This window comes from Cornus florida, unplaced genomic scaffold (genome assembly GCF_030987335.1).
Source record: "Cornus florida cultivar Cherokee Brave unplaced genomic scaffold, ASM3098733v1 CherokeeBrave_3.0.0_Hap2_Chr01, whole genome shotgun sequence".
Lineage (NCBI taxonomy): Eukaryota > Viridiplantae > Streptophyta > Magnoliopsida > Cornales > Cornaceae > Cornus > Cornus florida.
In genome coordinates this window covers 39,354,883-39,364,527 of record NW_026775571.1, presented here as the reverse complement: position 1 = coordinate 39,364,527, position 9,645 = coordinate 39,354,883, and positions in this window count along the sequence as shown.

Sequence of the window (9,645 nt, the reverse complement as noted above, 5' to 3'; positions counted from 1 at the left end):
TATCAACACATCAATACAATATACATTTTTTTTTTCTCTCTCTCTCTCTCTTACTTGCAGTTTGGTATCAGAGCCAACTCCGCTACCTTCTTTATTTTATGATTTTTAATTTGTTGGTGCCTTCCAATAAGTCCATCAAGAATACATTCTATTAGGTATCTGAATCTGGTCTTCACCAAGTCTTTTCGCAATTCAAAGCATATAGGGCGAAAGTTTAGACTCAGACCGTCTCGACGCCACCAAAAACAACCAGAAAGAAGCAAGCACGTTCCCCCATGCACCGCCATCCACGCACGTCCACATGCCAACGCGCGTCAGATCTACTCTACGCTACCTCACACATACCGTCACGTGCCAACGCACGTGACTTCTTCTTCCCTCAAGCTTCAACGCTCTCCTACGCGCCATGTCAACCACACGTTAGCACTACCACATCCGCATCCAGGAGCCATTCTGCCATATCAGCACTGCCACGTCAACAGTGTCAAAAAAAATTTCTTAAAAACTCTATTCTAATTCGCGCTGATTCTGAATTTGTAGTCCGTTTTTGCATTTGAAATTTTTAAATGGTAAAAAACGAGGTTACTCACCCCATATCAGTTATTCTTGAGGTGACAATTACTCCTTTTGGAGTCAATCTATGTGAAATTTTCTAAAAGGTCACAAGCTATGGTCCTACGTCACTAGAGATCGCACATCACCTACGCAAGCCAAAGAAGAGTCATCAGATGCCTATGCAACACTTGTTAAAGACTAGGATAGTAACAATCACAAGATTGTCACATGGTTACGCAACACATCTAATCTTTCCATTGGGATCAAATTTGGGAGTTACTATGACAACTATGGTTTTTCAAGCTAGTGCGTCCTGTGATGAATCAAAGTTTGACTCGATAACGGATCCGAATACGGTAGCGAAAATAGGAACCAAGTCTCCAGAGATGGAATGCATCTCTAAGACGCTAAAGTGACCATCCATGAGGTCACAGAACTCAACGAGAGCAACGCAGAAGTAAAAGATTAGAAAAAGGGCAAATAAGCCCTCAAGGGAAAAATGGTCTTTTTACATGGAAACAACGTCTTTAAAAATGTACATCATCCCCAAGACACAAGCGTGATTTCCCATGAAGTCACGGAACCCAAAAGAAAGCAAACGGAAGCAATTTAAAAAGAAAACCAGACAAGTTTATCCCCAAGGGCAAAATGATAATTTTTAGCAAGATTTAGGTGCTACCGAGCACACCATTAGATAAACAACAAAAAATTAACAAGGTTAGACTCAAAAATTACTTGATTTGGAGTCCGGACAAAGAAGATATGTTAAAAACAAAATCGGAGTCAAGGCGGCCAAGAAAAGGGGCACCAAGGCACCCCATGCGCACGCGGAGGCCTACCATGCGCACACTAATGCGCATCGCGCACATTGATGAAGCACACGTGACATCTGCTTGACAGCGGTGTTGATAGCAGCCCATTTTTTTTTATTTTTCAGAACTGAGAGCTATTTTGAGGCGTCAAACAAATTTTTTTACAAAAACACAAAGAAGAAACCCCCCTTAAAATCAAGTTTTCTACCCAACCATATTGAATGAAAATTTTAAAATGCGCTATGAAATGCCCAGTATACCCCTGGATCAGTTTAGGTCAAAAACGATGAAAATACAACTTCGCACCAAGTGTTCATTTGAACCTAAATGATGTTGTGTGCTAAAACAATCATGCACACAAACGTAAATAGTGATTTTAAGTGTGCGGGAATGACCCGTGGGCCCCATATAAGCCCGATGCAAAATTTGACCTATCAAAACTCAAATTTGCCTAAAATGGACTTTTAAAAGAAATTTTGAAACTTAAAATTATTAAATGGTTTCAAAAGACCGTTTGGCCCTTGGCCACACTTCATGCATAAATCAAAAGACCCTATGGAAGTGCTAAAGCCCACTTCCTACCACCCATGCAAATGTAATGAAGCTAAAACATGTTATTTTCTTATTTTTTTAATAAATCACTTGAAGATAAAAGTACTTAGATTACAAATAGAAGGTACTTGGCCCATGGCCTCATTACATATATGTCAAATACATCATAAAAGGTATACTTACGTATACATTACATATTTAGAACCAAATATACAAGTTTTGACATTTTAAACTAAAAATAGCATTTCATGCTAACAATTGCATGAATCAAATACTTCAAATCTACTAAACATCCAAGGCATAGTATGAATCTCAAATCATGATTTCCTGTACCTGAAACAAGTCGCATTATCAGGGTGAGTAACTTGTATTACTCGTGGGGAATGAGCATGCATAAACCTACCATTTTACATAGTTATCACATTAATGTAAAACAATTCATTAAGTTCATGTCACCTAACGTCTATGTCAAAAATGAGACTCAGGGATCATCCTAACCTACTTTAAAATATTTCTAGCATAAACCACAATATTTATGCAAGTAAACAACATAGGAGCATATGGTATGACAAAACAAGATACAAGTTATCTAAGTTATCAACTTGAAACCCAAAATGCAAAAAAAATAACTAAATATTACAATTTAGTAAAAGTAGAACTTCTGATACAACGCATCAAGACATAGATTATCAAACTTATCCATTTGAAACATAAAGTGTGTAAACAACTAAATATTTCAATTTAGTAAAAGTAGAACTTCTAATACAACGCATCAAGACATAAATTATCAAAGTTAACAACTTGAAATCTAAAATGCGGAAACAACAAGTTATAACAATTTAGTGCTATTAACTTGTAATGAAAATCGAAATCAGCAAGTGTTCATGCTACCTAATGTTTATGTTATAAGGTATACTAAGACATCAAATAAGCAACTAAGCAAGTAAGCGTACTTCTCAAAACGATAAACACTTTAACATGCAATGCATCTAAATCAACTCAAGTCCTTCTTAGGTTAACCTCACCTTTCGTCCTTAGGTTTTCAAACCTAAAGCTCTGATACCATTTTGCAACGACCCAAACCGGGGTCCGGATCGCTAACGAGTCCTTAACCAAACCCGAGGACACACTAAGAGCAAATTGGTTATTTTACAATGTGAGATGGTATTCCATCCTTAAACTAATCAAATTAGGTCTAAAATAACTCTTCTAGACATTCCATAAGGTTCGGTGAGGTTCTACGGTCACCGGATGTGATTTTCCAAAAATACCCTTACCCGGTTCAAAGGGAATCTCGACACTATCCTACTAAAACGACCATAACTCTCAACATGAATGGAATTTTAGGATGAGATTGGTCTCATTGGAAAGCTAACTTAAAATTGTTGAACATGGGCTTAAGAATGACCCTATTTGGGTTCCAAACGAAGAAGTTATGACCATCCGAAGTTAAGCATTCCAAGCTGACAACTAAAAAAGGCAAAATGACACACTGGAGGACTTGAACCGGTTCAAGAATCTTGAACGGTTCAAAATGGGCAGTAAGCCCATACATGAACCAAATACACCCCTTGAACCGATTTAATGGGGCTGAACCAGTTCAAGATGCCCAGAACCATAAAATCAGTCCAGAAAATGCCTAAAATTGATCTTGTGCACTTAGGCACTTTTTTGGTCCCTTGGTGACCTTTCTCAAAGCCCAAACCTGTCCCAAATCATCATTTAACGATGAAATTAACATTACTAAGTGGTTCTAAAATTGAATAAGACCATACACGAGTTCGATGCATCATTAAAATTAAGCAAAAACCGTCATACATTAAAAATATGGCCTTAAGGCCTTACATGGTTATTGAATTCATGATGAGACCACAAAATACAATTAAATGGTGTCAAGATCAATTCCAATCATCTAGGTGATGCACAAATGTCCCATAATAATATTTACAATATAATTGGTTAATATACACATCGAACACGAAGGAGTCCAAGTCCGTCAACTTTACTAAGCTGGTGGTGGATTGTCGTCCGCCACTTCTTTATCGTGCCTTGAAAAATGTTAATAATAAAGGGGTGAGCATAAAGCTCAGTAGGAAGTGTCTAAGACACACTTCTTATGACCCCGTGAGTCCATGTATATAATAGAAAACAAGAGAACGGGATCATATTATGCCAGGGAGGTAAACTATAACCACAACATCCAATATAACACAAATGTCATCCAAGTCACAATTACACCATGTATGCCAATGAAGTACAATGCCATGCTCATGTCACTCCCCATTTCCAAAAAATTTTCGTTTCAACTTCCAAACCGTTATTATAATCCGACCCAAGGCACCGCCAAGGCGTCACAGGGGAGGATTAGCTAACTATCCACGACCACAAGGCACTTCCAAGGCGTCGTATCCGGCCTAGTTAGCTCAACCATACTAGAGTCTCTCTCTAACCCCTCTAGATCACACTAACACCACAGACCACTAGGCACCTCCTAGGCGTTCGGGTTTTCGCAAACACTTTTTAAAACATTTTCCCCAAATCATCTCATTTGCTTTCAAACATTTTTCCCTTTTTCCTTTCCCAATGATAATGTATGAATTATGCAAATTGTTCAATGCAATGACAATATAGAAATTCCATATAATTCAACCTCACAATATAGCATACTTAACAGGGAATTTCTAATATAATTGAAAACATACTTACTAACACTCAACTTTAGCAACTAGGCAAATGAAATTGAAAACACAACCATTTAAGCATAATTTTTAATGAAATCCAACAACCACAACTCATGAATCACTTTTGCATGAATACCCGCATGGATACACAAGGTTTACACATAACACTATAGCAATTACTCAAGGAATTACTCAATTTAGCAAGTTATACATCAAATATAAGGAGATATGTCACAAAAATCAAAGATTGAGTAAATTAGAATACCTCTACCTCAAGATATGCAAAAACCCCCAAATTGTGCCCTAGATCACGAATTCCCTAGAGTGCTTCAAACTAGAAATTGCTTTGATCAACTTGTAGTTCTTGCCGTGAGCTTTAATTTGCCGCAAACGGCACTTAAAAATACCAAGTATTGGAGGAGTAATCTAAGCTTGAAGTTTTAGATGAAAAAGAAAAGAAAAACAAGAAATAGAGAAAGAGAGAGAGAGTGTCGGGAGGAAGAGAGGAGAATGAGACCCAAAATGTGGTCTCATAGCCTTAAACATTCTAAGGGTGGGTCCCACCTACTTTTTTTTTATTTTTCCTTTTTCTTTTTGTTTTCATTTTACACTACACACAAATATATATATACACACCAATTATATTAGATCCATATAATATACATCAAATAAAATGCATGAGATGCTAATGAACCCAACTAAAATCCTCGTATGCAACAGTTCCGGTAAAGGGTCCCATACAGGACCGTTTGGCCCGAAAAATGGAAAAAGCAAAAATGACAAACCTTGCATTTCAAAGAGTCCTAGACTCAATAAAATGCCACAACTAACTCCTGGACACAACTGACACACTCCACGATGTCCGGTACGTAAAACAGCAAAAAGATGAAAATGCTCTCGAAAAATCAAAAAATTCCAAAAATTGAAAAATGGCAAAAATTGAAAACATCACAATGACGGCCTCGCCAAGGCCTACAATAAAGCCTTAGACATCATGGCAAAAATCAAAGGGGAAGAAGCGGGAAAAAAGGAAGAAGGTAGCAGCCCAAGGGCTACCATGGATAGCCGGCCAAGGGAGGAGGAAGAAGAGAAATTTGACTTTTTTCTCTTTAGTCCCCCTATTTATAAAAAAACTCTAAAAGTGCCCCGAACAGGTCCCGCTAGGTCCAGAAAAGTGAGATCTACGCAGATGTGCTCAAACGGCAAAACACCATGAACAAAAAAGGACCAAAATGAGAAAAAATGAACAATAGAATAAATGACGTCAAAAACCAAGCCCCGAGCAGAAAGATATGCCCCGAACAAGTCCGGCGGCAACTGGGGTCAGAAACTCTAAAACTGGGAAAAACGACCTGAAGACAATTCTAAGAGTAAACGACTTGACGAAAGTGAAAATGAATCTCGTACGAGGTTCCAGGCTCAAAACGAGGCATTTTGCAATAACTTTCGTTAATTGCATAATGGCCCCTCCAAAAAAGGATAACTGCAAAATTGGCTTAGAATGGAAATATCTTTCAAAAGATATTTTCTTAAAAACCCCTAATCAAAATATCTCCAAAAGATATTTATGAAAAACACTCCAATAAACAAAAATGTTTTTGAAGAATTCTTTCATCCACGCCCCTGCGAGAAAAAGAAACAACCAACAAGCTTTTCTCCAAAAGTAAAGCTACACGTTTCAAAGAAATCAACTGGAATGAAAACTCGTGAAGTCAAAAATCAACTCCGAACATGGAAAGTGAGGTTATGCCAAAAAAGTGACAAACGGAGAATGGACGAAAAGTGAATAGTATCGAAAAAAAAATATAGAAATGACACGGTCCTCATAAGGAAGTTGTCAATCCAAAGGAAGAGGTCTCAGAAACCATTCCCGAGCACTCAAGACTACACCAAGTGACGAGAAACCAAACTCGAAAAAGAAAAATCAACGGGAAAAAAAATATTCGTAAAATTTGAGAAAAAAGGAAAGAAAGAAAAATGACCAGGTCATTACAGTTACGACACAGCCAAGGAGGTCTATAACATGCTTGCCTTTCGCTACTCTGGATCTGATGGGGCTCGACAATTTTAATTAATGGTTCAACTTTCTACCCTCAAATAAGAATCAGGTCAGCGCATTAATGAATTCTTCTCCCGAATCAAATGTCTATAGGATCAATTAGCTCTCTCAAAACCATGAGCATTCTTCTAAATCAAGGAAATTTCTAGAGTATCGCAATCAGATTTGTCTTTACCAGTTTTGGATGAGCTTTCATGATATTTTGAACCCGTACGCAATCAACTTCTCTATCGTTCACCTCTTCCATCATTTAATCAAGCTCTAAACTTGTTCGAGAAGAGACACGCTTGCAGACTCTTTATTCCCAGAACCATCTCACTGTCCTAGCCACACCATCATTTGCTCATCAATCAATGCCATCTTAGTGAGCACCAGATCCCCCTGCCTCATCTTTCTGACATAATGGACATAACAATAACAATCAATCTGGCTTCAATGGACGCAACAATAACAATCGATCTGACTCTCAGCAATCCAACACCAAAAAGGATTGTCATCTCTTTACTGTACCTTTTGTCGGATTCTGGGGCATATCATTAACTATTGTTGTACTCGTGCTTAACTCTCAAATGTAGCTGTAGCTAACATTGAATATATGTCACCGCCACCTTCAACTGCAACTCTAATCAACAACTCTTCTGCTGAATCTATATCTGCCTCATCTAGAACTGACCTTAAGGCAATTCTCAACTAAGTTTTATCTTGCTATCAAGGTGCATTTTCCATTGCTTTTTCTACTACACCAAGTAAACTTGGTTCTTAGTATTTTGACTCTGTTTGCTGCAATCACATGAGACTGAATCCTACCTTACTTACATCCCAGACTCCTACTTCTCACTCTCCTGTCATACACACAGCAGATGGCTCCACTATGGCTATTAATCACATATGAACTATTTCTCATTCTCAGTTATCTATTCCGCCTGTTTATCTTGTTCTAAATGTTTCCCTTAATCTTTTATCTATTGGACAACTAACTGAGTTGGGATTGACCAAAACATTTCCTCTAATGGTTGTGTTGTATAGGATCCCCAGACAGGACATATTCTTGGGACAGGCCGTAGGATAGGACGACTATTTGAACTTTCTTCATTACATCTGCCTACTACCACCATTTCTGTTGCCTCTACACGGTGCACCTCCCCTACACTTGAGTTATGGCATTTTCGTTTGGGTCATGCGTCATTATCTCGTGTCAAAACCCTAGCATCTGCGGGTTTGTTAGGCCAAGTTACACTTGAGGTTTTTTTATTGTATTTCATGTCAATTGGAAAAATAGTCTGCATTACCATTTAATAAAAGTGAATCTTTTGCTTCTGCTCCATTTAATCTTATACATTATGATGTTTGGGAACCTTTGTATTTATCATGGAACACTTGCAGAAAATTAGATTTACTTGACTACTTTTTAAAATTTTCGTGTGATTTTGTTTGATGAGAGTATCAATACAAGCACAAATTCTTCCTTATTGATGGGAGTACCAAAACAAATGGGAGCTATCAAATAATTTAGGTGATTGTGATATCTTCGTTCATTATATTGTGTTTCCTTACTATTTTGCCAACAAGTCAGTGATTTGTATGCCAGATAAAAAAATTATATATATATATTTATTTATTTATTGAGACAGACAAAATTTATTGATTGGAGTATTAAAACAAGTGAAAATTATATTTAAGTAGATTTAGGAGCCTTAAATAACAAATCGGTCTATTTTTAAAGTTAATTTTTTAATTTGGTCAAGTTAGATAAAATAATTACATATGCATGAATAACTATTATTTATGTCCAAAATACCCTCCAAACTCTTATTTCAAAATACTAAAATATCCTTCCTAAATCAAATAATTCTTTCATTCATAAAATTTAGAAAAACAAGATTTTTAAGTTGACTTTCAACTTGACATTTTTGTATATGGTGTATATATTACCAAAATAAAAAACAGCATATATATATATGTGTGTGTGTGTGTGCAAAAAACTTTAACGGTATGTCCTAATCTATATCGATTTTTTATTTAGGTAAGTAGAAATTCATTATATATATATATATATATGTATGTATAATTTTAACCATATATATATATATACACACACACACACACATATCTACACATACAGTATACGCACGGCAGAGGGAGATCATGAAAAAACTAAATAAATGGTACACCAGTAATCATTTTTTTATTTATTTATAAAGCAAATATAATTAATTGAGCAAAAAAATTGATGATCATCTCAAGGCATGCACCACAGCAAAGACGATTTATATTATATTATTGAGTTTAATTATAATTTTCTTTTTGGGGACTAACCTTTGATTGTCCTATTTTTTACTATATTGAATCTTTTTTTATTATTTGTATAAGTTCTCGTGTGTGTATATATATAAAAGTCACATCAATATGGTTCGAAGTTAAGGAAAGATCTTATTTTCTTAAATTTTTCAAGTAAATAAATTATTTAAAGAAAGTACTTGATTTTTAGGGAATAATTTTTAGTATTTTGGAATAAGTATTTGAAGGCCATTTTAAACCTAAATAATAATTATTGATGCATATGTAATATAAACCATTTTGTTATTCAAGGCTCCAAACTCCGTCTAAGTGTAGTTTCCCCTTAAAACAATTAGTTATCCATATATGGATGGTTACACACTTTCCAATCGGTTATAAATATCTCAAACACCAAACTTTACTTTATAATTTGTAATTATACTTTTCAATTTTAATCTTCACTTTAAAAATTAAATATTCTCTGTAATAGTGACACTATATATATATATTTAATTTCCAGGATTTGAATAATTTTCTAATGTTTTTAAAAATAGACGAATTATATAACAGATGAAAAAAAAATAATAGAAAATACACTAATTATTTAACTAATTAAACAAAAAGAACTAGTTAGAGACAGAGAAACTGTTCTTGGGCAAAACTTATAATTGCAAAACTTAATTTAATTTTTTACCAAGGGCATAAACGT